The sequence below is a fragment of the Vulpes lagopus genome, chromosome 3, assembly GCF_018345385.1.
Source record: "Vulpes lagopus strain Blue_001 chromosome 3, ASM1834538v1, whole genome shotgun sequence".
NCBI classification, from domain to species: domain Eukaryota; kingdom Metazoa; phylum Chordata; class Mammalia; order Carnivora; family Canidae; genus Vulpes; species Vulpes lagopus.
Window position 1 is genome coordinate 31,432,329 of NC_054826.1, and position 16,582 is coordinate 31,448,910.

Genomic DNA, 16,582 nt, shown 5'->3' on the forward strand with positions numbered 1-16,582 from the left:
CTCTCAAATAAAATCTTTAAAGAAAAGTTTCTTGAATACTTGTTATGTACCATGTTAGGACTATCTTTGGGGAATACCATTGAATATGATACTCTATAGTGCCTACCCTCAAATAGGTAAGATGGTAGGCAAAGTGCTAAGAATGTTACAATTATTACCTCATTTGTCATTAAAAATTAAAAAAAAAACAATTGAGTGACCCGTTTCAGGAAAAGAAAACGAGGCCTGAAAAATCACCTCAAGATCAACAAAAATGCATGCGGCAGGGCATGGATTAAACTTCGGTTTAATAGATCACTCTATGTGCTATATTCTTAATCTCTGTTGAGTACTATGGATAGTGGTTTTCTCTGACTGGTGTCTTTTGGTTCTTTGTGAAAAACGTCTTGCCCTCATTCTAAGATATATAACTTTTGAAATTTAGAAGACCCCCATATCCTTACTCATGACTCTACTGCTCTTGTGAAAATGGATTATTTCTATCTGCTCACAATGGTTCATTATATTAAGCAACGGGGTTACGTATCCTGTATTCCCCTAGTTATTGTAGATCATATATCCTGGGCTTCAGGAGCTTTGAACTTACAGGAGTGATCCAGGTTTCCAAGAAGCAGATCGTTTTACTTCTTTGAATTAAAATACTAGGTCTTGGGGCATCCTGCGTGGCTCAGTGGTTTACGCTGCCTTTAGCCCAGGGCGTGATCCTGGAGACCCAGGATCGAGTCCCACATCAGGCTCCCTGAGTGGAGCCTGCTTCTCCCTCTGCCTGTGTCTCTGCCTCTCTCTTTCTCTCTCTCTCTGTCTCATGAATAAATAAATAAACAAATAAATAAATAAATAAATAAATAAATAAATAAAATAAAAATAAATAAAATACTAGGTCTCTGAACCTGAAATGACACTTAGATTATCTTTCCTGGTCCCCTTGTACTTTAGAGTTTGAAACAAATTCCAAAGAGGGGGCAACTTGTTCAAGATCTGAAGGTTAGTGTCAGTCATTAGACCCAAACACCATTAGCTTGATGCTCAGGTATTGTTCCTTGTGTATTATGGATCACTCTTGCCTTTTAGATTCCCTTTCTCTGAAGTTTGGACCAAATAGGAGTCTAAATTGGAATATAGTCTGCAGTGTTCCAGGAGTTCTCATTCTTCCATACCACAAAGGTGCTGAAGTTTTCAGAGCGTTCCTGTGGGTGTGGGCTGGGAAGTGGGAGTGAGTGAGGGTCACACAACTTAATTATTGCTTAAACATGTGGTACTCACAAAGGGAGGAATGATTTGCTTACTTGGTTTGCTAGCCAGCCTTTTTCATTAAGCATTATGCTTATACATGCTGAAAGGGAAATAAATACCTTATAATCACAGAATCACAGGCTGTTTATTATGACCATCCTTTCTTCTTTCCCCATCTAATGATTAAATCCTACTTTAATATCCCCAGCAAATAGGGTCACCTAGCATCTCCACTGGAAAGTCTTTTATATGCGTTTTCTCTTGTTATTTACAACTCCATTAGGTAAAAATTAAAACTAACCCCATTTTACAAATGATGGCTTGGCTTATAAATATTAAGAAATAGCAATTTGTGATTGTCAGAGCAAGACTTAGGACTTGGCACAGTCAGGATCCTGAATTTGTATTCTACATTCTATCATGTCAAAATTTGCTTGCATACCTCCGGTGACATGGGACTCATTGGTACCTAGGGCATTCCTGCATATCTTTGGATTATTGTGATTGTGAGAAGGCCTATCCCTTAATGAGGCTAAAATTTGTTCTGTTGGACTTCTGCAAATTAATCCTACTTTACGTCTTTGATACAGCAGGGCACAAGTGCTATTATCTTCTTATAATGATTTTTTTTTTTTTTTTATAGAGGGGGAGAGGCAAAGCGAGAGGAAGAGACAGGATCTCAAGCAGATTCCCCACTGAGCACAGCCTGATATGGGGCTCTATCTCAGTGTGCTGAGATCATGACCTAAACTGAAATTGAGGGTAGGAAATATAAGCGATCGAGCCACCCAGGTACCCCAGTACCTTTTTCTTTAGTTATGGGATCCCCATGACTTTCAAATGGTACCTCCTGGGACATGATTTCTGGTTTCCTTGCTTTCTTGTTCCTCACCTCTGAACTCCTTTTAATTTAAATGAGCCTTAGAGCGGGGCTCCTGATTAACTAAAATCTGGGGCCACGTTGAATTTATTAGGTAGGGGGCAAAGAGATTATCCAATACAGTGACTTAGATAATATGGGAGGGTTTTTTTTTTCTTATATTGCACATAAAAGTTCAGAGGTGATGGTCTGAGGTTAGTAGTATTACTCAATGATCCTCAACTCAGGCTTCCAGAATTTCAATAATCATCATTTCCCAGCATTGAGGACAAAGAACCTGCAAAGAAAGCAGCTCCATCTTTAAGGACATGATTGGAAGTGTTGCATTGCTTCTAAACTTGTGTGAGCACTGGCACCTAACTGTAAGGAAGCTGGGAAAGAGCTCCTCAACATGGGCAGCCATATTCCTAGTGAAAACTCAAGCAATTCTGTTACTGAAAGAGAAAATGAACACTGGAGGCAATTGCAGATTCCCACCTGAAGTAAGGTGTAAGTGAAAAGGAGGGGGTAGGATGCCTGGGTGGCTTAGTGGTTGAGTGTCTGCCTTTGGCTCAGGGTCTGATTGTGGGGCCCAGGGATCAAGTCCTATATCGGGCTCCCTGCAGGGAGCTTGCTCTCCCTTTGCCTCTGTCTCTGCCTCTCTCTGTGTTTCTCATGAATAAGTAAATAAAATCTTTTAAAAAAGGGCGGGGGAAGGGAAGAAAGGAGGAAAAGGAAGGGGTGAGGGAATGTATCTTTTTGACTCAAGCATGAAAATAGGCACCAGGGAGTTTTAGTATTCTGTTCATCTGTCCTCTAGACAGTCACTTACTAACTTTATCTTTAGTTCTTAAAAGAATATGAATTGTATTCTTTCTTTTTTCTATTTCACAAAGCTATTGTGCTGTAGTTATAAAAGTGATTTTACATGCTGCATTAAATGATTTTATAATGGAATTATAGCCAATATAATTATTTTGTAAGTGATACAATTGGAAGGAATAGCTTATTAGGACCCAAAGAGGTAGAATTATAGAAGACAGGAGGTTTTCAAAGTCAATAAATGGCAGTGAAGTTACTGAGAAAAACATGTTTATATGTTGTCTCTTCACCTATCCTTGAGGTTTTATGTAACTTTGGGGATTAGGGGGACCAAACAGTTTAGAGTTAACATTTTTGTTTTATATTTTCACCATAAATTTGTTGTGATTATTTTCCCCATCCTCACTGAGATTTTTTGGAAGATACAAGATGTCTCTGATAATTATTCAATAGAGATTTAATTGTATGATAATTGGTTGTACTGTGGATGATTCTGACCATTTAGAAATTGCATAATAAATAAACCATAAATTCTGTGGAGCCCTGAGCATTTTTGTTAAGGTTGGATACTGTGACTTCTACTCACAGCCTAGAGCACATGGCTAGAGGGGGAGAAAATGTGACTTAAAAAATGCACACCCACTCTCCCTCCACCAGGATTTTCTATAGATTAAGAGAAGTGAATGCATTAAAAGTTCCCAGACTGTCTCTGCCTGGCTTGCACTATATTACTTTACTTCTACCGGGCATATCTACTCTTTACCCCATGTTTCTCGATCACTTGGCTCTTGTAAGGTGGTCTTAAGGAACTACCCCTTGAGAAGGTTTGGATTCCCTTTCCAAACTTGATCATCCTAGCTAAGATCTGTTAAAGAAACTGCTAGAATCTGTATTTCCTTCTTCCCCTCTAACAGACTTTGTTCTTGGGAGTGCCAATATGCCCAACTTAGAGTCTACACTTTCCCGTGTCTTTTATAGGTTGGGGGTAAGGGGACACTCAGTGTAAACAAAAGTCCTTGGATAGTACCTCTCTGAAAACTGGTAAGCAGGACTAAGCATAGTGAGGTATACTCTTAAGCTTATATCCCTCCCTCCTTTCTTCATCCTGAAATGTGGATGTGATGGCAGCAGCGTGGCAGCAGCCATGAGCTAAGAAGGAAGGGTGAGAAGGTTAGAAGTAGCCTGGGTCCCTGACTTGCTCTTCCCATACCTGTAGCCTGAGACTGCCTATTCCTTGACTTCTTCTGTATGAGGATCAAATAAGACCTTTTTTTTTTTTTTTATAGTGTCTTAGGATATGTTGTGTAGAAACAGCCTCAGGCAGGGATTCAGGGACAAACATAAAGGAGAGACTGATACATATTAAAGAAAGGAGAAGTAAGAAAGAAATAATGTGGTCTTGGGTGAAGTCTAATCATGGTCTTGTCTATGGGGACCTGGGGGATCTCTGGAACATAAGTTGCCACAGAGTTGTCTTACTATGAGGCAAAAAGGCTAGCCTCTTTTATCACATATAAGGGAGCCATTGACTGTGGGCTACCACCAGAAGGGGATATGTGCATAATTTTCTGGGTAAGGCTGCTTTTGTCAACTGAGAACAGTTCTCCAGACAAGAGTGACAGTGAGCATTCAACCAATGCCACAGTCTGGGGTTTGGGTGTGCCAACCCATTAAAGTAGTCAATACGGGGCACTGCAATGTCCCACCTCTTGCATTGTTCACATCCACTTCTCACATAAAATTCATTTTATCCACCCAGATTCTCCAGGATTCTGGATTTAAGATTCCTAGGGAAATATTCAAGGGAAAATTAGCAGAATGAACTCCAGAGCTGCTACAGTTGGTCTTGAGGCTGTGACGGATACTTATCCCTCCCCTTCTCTGCCACCTCATTCTAGATGATTTTCATTCTCAGCCAGGACTTACCAGGTATTGGCAGCTTACCTTAGGATGCTTCAGACCCTCTTCCCTAAGCAGTCTGAGCTCCCTGGTTATTTGCGTATCAGGCCGTGGTTTCTCTACTTTCCCGTTTAGAGTTAAAGTGGGCATAAGAGTATCAGGAGATGACCCAACAGATAATCTGGATGTCGAACATATGCCTTTTTGTTTTCGTTAAGTGATAGCTGTCCTACCTCTCATAACTGTCAGGGTTAATTGACAGTAGGAAAACTCTGTTCTGTGGCTGCTGGTGTATTGACAGTAACCAAGTAACACTTTGGCTTTAAATTTAATGATTTTTTCACTGTGTCTGCTGCCAGAAGTGTCCCCCTCTGGGAACCAGCACACCTAGAATTACAGAGCCTGAAGCTGTGGATATAGAAGTGCATATTCTCCAGCGGTTCACTGGGAATGATGGTGAGAAGTCTTATTCATTCTTTCACTCTTTGGTTTCTTAGAATATTCATTGAATTCCTTTTTTTTCCATTTCAAAGAAATAGCTGTGATTCATAATAATGTTATAGCTATAAAAGTAATTTTCACCCCTTGAACAGAGTCGTGTTTTAATGTTAATTTAGCCAATGTTATTCCTTAAGTGATCAGTTTGGAAGAAGCCTACATAAAATGTCTTTTGGTTTAATAGAAAGAATCCTGAAAGACAGCCCTCCATCCTCACAGGTGGCATCTCTAAGTGGCACATTAGTTGTGTGAGTTGTGTATTTAATAAGCCATTTCATCATTCTATTGGGATGGCAGCTTCTGGAAGTATGTGGTAGGATTCATGGAACCCAGGGCCATAAGCTGCATGGCCCTCCTAATGAATGTGGGGAAGAATTCATTCACTACTTACACATATACAAATCTTTAGTTACCTGTTTTAGTATACATTCAGCACAGAAGCTCCAGTTGGGGTTTCTTCTTGGTTAATATTGCTTTAATTCACTGTTTTTCCATGATCCACCCATTTCTTTTCAGGTGCTGGACTGATTAGTTATATGGGTTATGATAGAGACTGTTATTCCTGGGATGCCTGGGTAGCTCAGCAGTTGAATGTCTGCCTTTGCCTCAGGGCCTGATCCTGGATATCCAGGATTGAGTCCCACATCAGGCTCCTTGCATGGGGCCTGCTTCTCCTCCTTCTGCCTGTCTCTGCCTCTCTTTCTGTGTCTCTCATGATTAAATAGATAAACTCTTAAAAAAAAAAAAAAGACTGTTATTCCTGCACCCTTTAGGTCTTTGAAGGTGGCCCTCATCTCTACCATTCCATCTAGGTGCAATACTGCTTTTTCTATAGCATCTTAGCTAGACATGGGGAGTAGATCTGTGGCTTCTACTTGGTTGTCCTACTATTATAGTTTTCCCCCTATAGGTAAAGGAATCAATGTACAGCTTCTACCACCTAGTTATGTTCATTCTAATAATACATTGGGGATCTGGAGAAATGACCACCAGTTGGTCCGCAGGGGAAGTCCTGTGAAAGAGACCTGGGCTAGAACTCCATAGGGCTCTAATGGTGCTTTAGTTCTTTGGATATCATCATTAGTTAACTTGGACCCTATATCTAACAGCCCTTGAAATAACTGGATAGTCTTTCTTCTCCAGTATAATATTACCCAAGAGAATGGCTGTAGGTCCTTCTGGGGGAGGACTAGTTGAAATCACTGTATCCACTTGCCATGGTGCTTCCTGGTATGTTGTTCCTGGGGACCTGGCCTCTTCTTTAGTCAATGGGTCCTGAGAAAGTATGGGTCTGAAAACTAGTCAGGGATCATGACTTTCCATTGGGGTGCCCAATTATATTTTCTTCAGGAATGCCATGTTCTCTTATTCATCTCCATAAAACCCTGAAGGTCAGGCCATGTCCCACCCCTGTGCCTGCCAGTTTTAACTTGCTGTTAATTGCTCTCCTTATTTATGCCCACTCTGGTTTTGATGTTTCAGTCAATTATCAGTGAGCAATGAATGATAAATCACCATTAAATATCATTAGAGAATAGTGACCCATACCAACAAATCATCCCTTACTCAACTTTATATTGTACCCTTCTCCCACCTTGGTCTAGCACTAGATCTACTCCCAAGCATAGTGTCTAGATACCTGCAGGATATGTAGACCAGCTTTATAGCTTCATTATAGCTTCATTGACTTAGAATTCCTCTTCTCTTTTAGCACATCCATAACTTTGCCAGTTGGATCACAATAAGATGTGACTATAGTTCTTGGTCTAGTGCCCAGAACGTGGGTGAGAACAGATTCTGAGGAAGACCAACATTGTATTATAAGGCACCTGCCCCATTTAGAGTTTTTTCAGTCATCCTGCAAGAGGAATACTTGCCATTTCTATGAGCCCAGAGAGTATAAGGTTATCTGGGGGTTTAAAGTGTTCCAGCACATCTATGTAGATATCCTTATCCCAAGTGGACATATCTTATCAGGGACCTAAGTTTGGCATTGACTTAAGATAAGAATTCCATTTTTCCCCCTGAAATTTGTAATCAATCCCTGTGACTGATATTCAGTTTCATGTACTCTTCAGTTACAGAGTATGGGACTCATTTTCTAACATATAATGTTATTAAGGCAAGAGTTTACATATTGGCTCATTTTAGTTCACAACATTTACAAAATGAAGTGATTTTTTAAAAAAGATTTTGTTATTTATTTGAGAGAGAGAGGGAGCATAAGAGAGAGAGAGAGAGAGCGAGAGAGAGAGCTAGAGCTCACACAAGGAGGGTGAGGGGCAGAGGGAGAAGGAGACTTCCTGCTGAGCAGGGAGCCCAATGTGGAGCTTGATTCCGGGACCCCGGGTTCAGGACCTAAGCTGAAGGCAGAAGCTTAACTGACTGAGCTACCCAGGATCCCCAAGAAATGATTACTTAAAAATTAGTAAATTTACATAATCCTAAATCCAAAATCCATATCCTAAATCAGTTTTAGAACATTATCATCACCCCAATAAGATCCTACATGTCTAATGACTGTTAATGAAAAGATAAGGTCTCTTTAAAATATTCTGGTCCTATTCTGACCTCTTGTCTAGCACTTTGGAGACTAAATGTCCTTCCACTCGAATGTTGTTCCAGAACTAGATTGGGGTAGATGGAGCTGGAAAGGGATCTATGAATAGGGCAAGTACAGGAGTGCCTTTCTGATCAAAACAGGTGGCAAATGGATCATGTGAGAATAATCCAGGTTATTGTTCTCATTGGAGCAACAATCCTAGCAGTGATCTGTAAACACGGAGTTGCTCAGCTAGTGGTTCCTAAATTGGGAGGGATATCAGAATCACCAAGAAGATGTGTCATGAATACATATTTTTGGGCCCTGCTGCTGGAGATTGTAATTCACCAGGTCAGAGGTACAGATTCACATTCTTAGCAGGATGCCTTGATAATTCTCACAATTCACCAGGTTGGGAGCTATTATTCTGGTAGTGTAAGTTTGCTTTTTCAGTAGTAGTTGTAAATTTTTTCCAGGAAACACATTTGTGGTATTGGGTCAGAAAGTATTGGAAATAAATATATCTATATATATTTAATCCATGGATAGAAAATAAAACCCAGCACATTGGTATTTCACATTCTTGTATGTAGAGATGTTTATCTCTTTTCTGAAGTGAAAAAAAAAAAAGCATTGCCTCAAGGAATTAGGCCTGTAACTTAGGTTTGTTTAGTTAAGGATCATAAACATAAGGGAGGCAAGGCATTGTGAACATGATATGACCCAGAGGTAAAGAAGCTGAAGTTCATAGCATATTGGAAGCATAGAACAGGGAGTCACTGGGATATCCAGAAAGTTGTCACTTCTGTAGAATTTCCACAAATGAATCCAGACCATTTTGTATGATTCTTTCTAGCTTCAGAATCTTACAACTCTGATTAAGTACTGTGATTATTTAGAAGAGAAAGGGATATTTGATCATAAAATAGGTCAAGTATTATCTTCACCCTTTATGGAAATGAGTCAGGGGTTAATATAAGGCAATCTAACTCTTTTCAGCCCACATCAGATTTCTCAGCAAATCCTCAAATTTCTACCTTTAAATTATTTCCAGACTTGGACTATTTTCCACCTTTTTCCTCCCTGTAACCTTTTTGGACATTTCCATTATTTCTTTTGAATTATCACAATAACCTATAATTAGACTCTCTCCAGACCTTACCATGTACTAAACACACATTCACACATTCTATTTGCATTACAAAAGACTAATTGATTCTGTGAAAATACAGTCTCTAGTATAAATCTTCCAGTAGCTATACATCAACCTCACAGTAAAAGTCAATGTCTTTATCATGGCCACAAGGGCCCTACATTATCCCATCTAGCTCACTCCTACTACTCTTTCCCTTGATCATTCTGCTTTAGCCACAGTGGTGAGCTCTCTGTTGGTTGAACATATCAGGTACCTTCCTGCCTCAGGATAGTGATACCTGCTGTTTCCTCCATCTAGAGTGTTATTCCCCACTCTCTTGGTTCTTCTAGATCTTAGCACAACCATCTCAGTGAAGCCTGCTTTGGCCATCCTATTTATTTTTTTTTTATTTTTTATTTTTTTTAATTTTTATTTATTTATGATAGTCAAAGAGAGAGAGAGAGAGGGGGGCAGAGACACAGGCAGAGGGAGAAGCAGGCTCCATGCACCGTGAGCCCGATGTGGGATTCGATCCCGGGTCTCCAGGATCGCGCCCTGGGCCAAAGGCAGGCGCCAAACCGCTGCGCCACCCAGGGATCCCTGGCCATCCTATTTAAAACTTTAATCCTGCCTGGGACACATTTTTAATATCTCCCCATGCTCTATTTTATATCCTTAGCACCTAACATTATCTACTTAAGATCTGTTTATGTACCTTACTGTCTATCTCATCAATCAGGGTAATGAAAGCTCTGTCAAGACAGAACAGTGCCTGATTCTAGGTGCTCAGTAATTACTGGTATTAGTGAAAAAAAAGATCTATTATATGATTATTGGTTAATTCTCTGTTTTAGCCTGGGAATTTTGTTTATTTGTGAATGAGATGAAGTGGGACTTTATTCCTCAGAGCTCAAAAAAGAATAGATTTCTGAGAGTTAGAGAACACTGGATATTATAATCAAGTTGACTTGGGTCCTAAACCTCTGACTTCAGCAATCAGAATGTGAAGCTGCAGTGGATCTTGAGTATCATTTGGTCCAGTCTTATATTTTACAAATAAGGAAAATGAGGCTCAGAGCAAAAAAGGGATTGCCTAAGGTCATCAAACTGAGTGGCATGTGCTGAGGTAAGATTTTTCCTCCTCAATTGCAGTACAGTTATGCCTTTCTTGGTCTTTTGTTCACAAGTGAACATTTTCTGATAACTTTTGAACTGAGATGTTCTTAACAATTGTTATTCTTGAGGAGAAAAATATTTTGATTTTAGCAAAACCATGCTCAGTCTCTCATACATAATTTTTTCACACCCAGTAAATAATTCTTTAAACATTCCTGTTTATAACATGCCTATTTTTTCTTTTTACTACATGTAAACATTATGAACTATGTGCAGTTTTGACAAGGTGCCCATGTTCTGAGAACCCTGAAGGGCAAAGTGCTGTCATTGCGTGTATTTGATTATTTAGTAAGTATTAATTGAATACCAGTATGTGCAAGAAATAATCCTAGGTCCTGAGATTCCAGTGATAAATAACACAACTGAGGCCCTTGTAGAGGACATGGAAGATAAAATGATAGCAAAAATAACTGCAGATAATTATATGTGCCTTGAAGAAAACAAAACAGATATGCAGTAGAGATGGGATCAGAAAAAAAGAAATTGTTAGAAGGTAACATCTGAACAGAGGCCTCACAGAAAAGAACCAATCAGCCACTTGATGATATGGGATGGAGTGGAGTAGTCAGACACCAGCAAGAATACAGGTTTTATGCTGGAAATAGGCTTATCATGATCAAGGAAGAAGAGAAAGGACAAGTTGATTGTGGCAATACAAACAAAAGGAAGGTTGGTAGAAGAGGAGGTCAGAAAAAGAGGAGGAATTTGATCACCAAACCTGAGTCCCAATGAAGATCTTGGGAAGCCCTAGGGGGAAGTGATTTAAAGCAGGGAGTAACCGCTGTGGTTTAGATTTTGAAAATCCCACAGTGGTTAATGAGTAGAGAATGTGGTTCAGGCCGTCTGGGAGCCTCAGCTGCTGATTGTCTGCCTTTGGCTCAGGGCATGATCCTGGGGTCCCCGAAGCCAGGCCTATGTCGGGCTCCCTGCAAGGAGCCTTCTTCTCCTCTCTCTCTCTCTCTCTTTCTCTCTTTCTTTCTCTCTCTCTCTCTCACTTTCTGTGTCTCTCATGAATAAATAAATGTTAAAAGAAAATGTGTTTCAGAGGATCAAAAGTAGAACCTGTCAGATCTTAGGGGGGAAAAAATCAGTCCAGAGAAGACAGTGGCTTGGAGAAAAGAAGTTACAGTAGAGACAGAGAGATCCCATTATGTGGTGTAGGTACCACACTAACGACTGCTCAAGTGACCAAATCTCATAAAGTGTCTGCCTGTGGACAACCCATTCTGAAAGGACAAAGGGGAAATGGTGGATAGGTTTGGTCAATTTCATCAAAAGGGGATACATTGTTACATATGGTTGGAAGGCACACTTCACAGATTACTGGGTCAAGAAGATGTTATTAAAAGAAGATGCAGAGAGGATTGCTCTGTGGCCAAATAAGTGCAGGGAACAGATCCAGTAGATTTCCATTTGGAGATTCACAGTGCAGATTAATTTATTCTGAGAGCTCTAGAGTTAACTTCATTTTTCCCATACTTCTTCAAAATCTTTAATCAAGAAATCGTTTTCTTTTTTGCCTTCCTCCCAGAACACTCACTAGTAAGCTGAGGGAGATGGTTTTGAGCAAGCTGTTGCAGTGGAATAGAGACATTATTCTCTACTGCCATCACTGACTTTATTTTGTGTGCTATTGGACACACCACTTTTCCTACTGGAACATCATTGTCCTCATCAGTAAAATATAAGGTCAGAATAATGGGTCATCAGCTTCACTTTCTTTTATACCGTTGTTTAAAGTTGTTTTTCCTATAAATCCTCAAAGAGTAGTTGCTTGAGATAAAGCTAGTGACTCAGTTTAAATGAGTTCGGCGGTAATGCTTCAACCCACCCTTATCTTCCTGAGCTGATAGTGACATGCTTTCTTTGTACTGTGTGAGAATTTTTTATCATCTTCACTTGCAAAGGAGGTATTTAATAACTGGATCAGAACTGTTGCTAGCCCAAGGTCTGAATCTCCTAGGAGAAGAGTTACAATACTGTGAAGGTGGGTCAGACCGAATGGATTTACAGTACAGCTGGTAATACTCACTTAGATGTTACTAGGCAACTGTGCAGGGTGGGATGGAAAAGATATCGATACTCAGACTGTGTCTTGTAAGCCCATTTGCTTCAAATCTCAAGAGGTGCATTTCTTAGCAAAAAGTGGAGTACTGAAAAAACATTCTTTTGTTCAAAATTTTTTCTGTACTTTGGAAACAATGAGGACATAAGGCATATTTTTGCATGTTGAAGGTTGCATTAGCTCTTTTACCAAAAGATCCATCCTACCTTCTGTCTTTCCTTCATTCTTTCCTTTCTTTCACATTTTGAGGATGAGTCAGCCTATTTCTCTGGACCTTGAACATCTTTAACTGTGCTTTTGGGAACCATAAGCAAGCCTGAGGAATAGGCAGGCAGAACAGAGAAAGACTATCAGGAGGCTGGTGGAGGAAATGGGGTTAAAAAGCTATGGAATCATGGAGGAGGTAAGAAAGAAGATAAAAATAAGAAAGATTGATGGAGAAGTACACTCAATTTGGAGTAGGAAAGACAGAGGAAGCATATTCAAATTGATGTTACTTTTTTGGTTCAAAGAGACATAAGGACAGCTAAGCCCTTAGTTATCTAAGGGATTTCCAAAAGTCATTTGTTAACCTAGAAAATGGCACTTTTATCTTTCCTATCACAGGAAATTGCAAGATTTTAGAAGCTCTTCACTAAGAACAGAGAATTTTGTCTTTGGCATCTCAGTATCTGAGCTCTTCCTGAGGTCTCAGTAATCTGTTTTGCGAAAGGAGGTAGATATGGAAAGAGAAGCAGTTGGAGTATACAGAGTGAACCAGGGAGAGAAAACCAACCAGGGATAGAAGAAACTAATTTGTTGGAAATGCAAGGACAGGGGCAAAAGAATACAGTCATGAAGGAACTTGATTTGGCAAAAGTTTTAGTGAGATTGAGAGTGAGTTGGGGCAGAAAAGAAGCTTTGGAGCAGATGGGTATAATGTGTGAAGAAGGGGGAAGAAAGTTTCCATGGATGTAAATTGGAGCTCCTTGTATGATGTTATTGAGGCAGCACCAGTAAAGATGGCAATCACTTGTAATTGCCTCTGATCCCTGTCCACTGCCTATGACACAGATCAAGGACTAGATGACATGCAGCCACAGCTGACAGCAAAGATGGAAAGGAGAGGAAGAGCTGAGAGGGGTGAGTGGGATGATACATACACGGAAGTAAGTGCATAGGGAAGGAATGGAAACGTTTCCTATTTTCACCAAAGACTCAAACTTCTAAGCAAGAAATTTTAGATTAAGTAGCAATGCACTTCCTGGCTGTACAAGTGTACTATGAATTTTTTTTTTTTGATATTCACATAACCTGGCAAATCTGATTCCTGGCTTTTTAAAGAAAATGTTGACTATAGCATCTTTCTGGCTTACCGAGAGAACACCTCTTTTGTGAGAGAAGAATACATTGAGCAGATTTCCTGGTCTGAGCATTTGTGATTTAATGATTCAGTACCACTGAAATGAATTTTAATATAGTCAACACCAATTCTGAATACTTATCCCAACACACTATTTTCACTGGCTTTGCCGTCTTGAGATTTCTTTTCCATCGACTGTGTTGCATTCGGTTTTACTTCTGAGGCTGCATAGAATGAAATCACCACCCTATTACTATTTATGTAAATGTTTAGCAGGGTTTTGGGGTGTCAGCAATAATCACCCCAGAATTCTGTGGTGGTCAATGTACCAGTTACACTGACAAGGTCAGTATTGTTTTACGGAAAGCATCAGCATATGGAATTATATCACAAGTGTATTCCATAGAATGTGGAGCACGCGAGATCTTGTTTGGCAAAAGAGTTTAATAGTCAAATCAGTTTGCACACTTTAAGCACTGCTGGTTTAATATAAAAGTCATTCTGTTAAGAGTGAAAGGACTAGATATCTAGTAGCAGGTGTGCACTTAACATTGTATATTACCTCAGCAAGCCCCTGAAACTCTGCAGGACTATGAATTGGAGGTCACACTCTCTGTCTTCTCTACACAATAGACCAATTGTGGTCTATGGGGTGAAGTCCTGGCTCTATGGTCAGAGAGCTTATATTAGAATTCTAGCTCTATCTCCTAAAGCTGTGTGACTAGACCACGTTACTAGATTTGCCTGAGCTTTAGTTTATCCTTAGGTGTGAATAGTTGCATATTTATCTAATGGGGCTGTTAGAGGTAGATGAGGTCACTAATTGTCATCCTAGTACTACTTTAATAGTTATTAGGCCAGTCATATGATTAGCAATATTATGATTAGCTCTAACAATGATTATAATTATGAAACTTTTTTTTTTTTTTTAAGTAGGAATAGGAGCAGGAACAGCAGTAGTAATTATTGTTGATTGAGCACTTGGGTTTTTTCCAGGCACTGTTCTAAGAACTTACAGGATTTTTATGAGAATTAAGTAACATCAGTTAGGTATCTAATTATACCTATTTTTACAGAGAAGGATGCTGTGGTTCAGGAGGTTGAACCTGTTGTCTTCTAGTCTGAAAGTGGCAGAGCTATGTATTCCTATGCAATGCCAGAGGATTCTTTTTTTCAAGTAAACTTCATACCCTTGTGGGCTCAAACTCAAACCCCGAGATCAAGAGTTGCATGCTCTACCAACTAAGCCAGGTGGAGCTTCAGTGCTGGAGGATTTTAACCTACTTTCTATCCCAAGTTAAATGTCCCTTTCAACCGCCTGTTGGTGCTGTTAGCATCTCTGTTTTCCAGCTCTGTGAGGGCTTTAAGAGGAAAAACTAGGGATTCTTCAGAGTTCACCAGCAAATCATTATGAGTGGAAATTAAAGAAGTATAGACAGGATAAGCACTAGAGGCACTTAGATTTCCCTACTGATTTTTCTTTCTCAATGACTATTATTAAGTATTTAACTGTAATTGAAAGGGTAGTGCTGTATATTAGATGTAAAAGGAGAATTTTTATATGCTGATTATTGATTTAAAAAATAAAGTGGATGGCACTGAGTTCTCAGAGGGGTTATCGTACTGTGAATCCACAATAGCTGGAGCAGAGCCCTCTGTGGCAAGTAGCATGTGTTTCTGGAAATGTTGAAGAAGGGGGCCCTGCAGGTCTTGGAAGAAAAATGGGCAAGATTGCCATCTAGTGGACTCTGAGCTAACTTCAGCTAAAAAAAAAAAGCCGTGTTTAGTGAAACCTGTCTAAAATAAATTACATGAATGGATACTTTATTTAAACATGTAATGGAGAAATGTAAATTGAGTCAGACCAATACTCAAACTGAATTCTTAGTTGGTCAATGGAAAACCAAAATGTGTGCTAAAGGCTCAGACGCACAGGATTTTAGCACTAACGAGAATCTAAGATTAGCATCTTCAACCTCTTCCTTTTGCAGCCCAAGGGAGGGCAGTAACGTGCTTAGGATCACGTGAGCATGAGGACTTGTGCTCAAGGCTTCATAAATCCATGTTCCAGGCTCAGACTTTTATATAGAGTGCAGAGCAGAGCACTATCCTTTATAACATAAACAAAACGGGAATCCATCCCAAATTGTATAAATCCAGATAGCCATTATAGATTCACATTTACAAAAGAAGATGGATGTTATAAGCAGTAAACTGTTTGAACTCTTTTTGGAAACCTCTCTGCACACTTATGTCATGGTGATGGAAAATAACAGTATTTTAATCAGGGTTCAAGAGCATTTCTCCGTGTCTGTTATTTAGGGATTTGCTAAATACACATAACTGAAGAGTAATAGGACTCTGTTGATGATAAAAGTTTGTTGACTTTTATTCTATCCCCATTCAGCTATCAACTTTTGACGTTTGTGCCCATGTTTCTCATAGGAAGAAATCAAAGGGAAGGGAAGGGGGCGAAGAGTTTTACTCCTTGGAAATGTCAGTTGAGCTATTTCAGATGGAGGGGAAAGGATAAACCCCTATTTTGAGTCACAGCTGTGTCCCATCCAGGCTGTGTTGCCTGGAGTTTTTGTTTGTTCATCTCTGGAGTAGAGATGGTGATAATGTGCCTCCTCAGCTCAGGGTCCTTGTGAGATTTAAGAGGGGGGACGTGTAATACAGTACTCTGTAGGGATTCTCCATCTCTTTCTCCCCCCTCTCTGCCTTCCTCCTTCCTTCTCTGTGGGAAGTGGTCGTATTTATATTCAGCTTTCCTAGCCTTTTCTCCTTAAATTCCAAACCAAACCTGCAGACACACTGAAAGAATAGCTCACTGGATATCCAAACATCCTTCTGGACAATTCACCAGTTGATAATATTTGAATGTTGTATCAATGGTGCCCTCCACAGCTTTTCTGTGTGTATCACCAAAACATCACCTTTTCACTATAACTGCGCTACCATAAACACCACAGAGGAAGCTCGTGATTCTGTAGAGCGAATATTCTTTATGT

General features: G+C 39.7%; 1 long non-coding RNA gene across 2 annotated transcripts in view; it reads left to right on the top strand.

The window, feature by feature from the left end:
• Window positions 1–16,582, top strand: part of LOC121487937 — a 109,738-nt gene that overhangs the window by 71,600 nt on the left and 21,556 nt on the right. Inside the window, exon 2 of one of the 2 annotated variants that reach the window (XR_005986944.1) lies at window positions 5,173–5,269. The exons of the other annotated variant lie outside the window; for it this stretch is intronic. This is a non-coding gene — a long non-coding RNA (uncharacterized LOC121487937). The remainder of the gene's footprint in view (window positions 1–5,172; window positions 5,270–16,582) is intronic. 2 annotated transcript variants of the gene reach the window in all.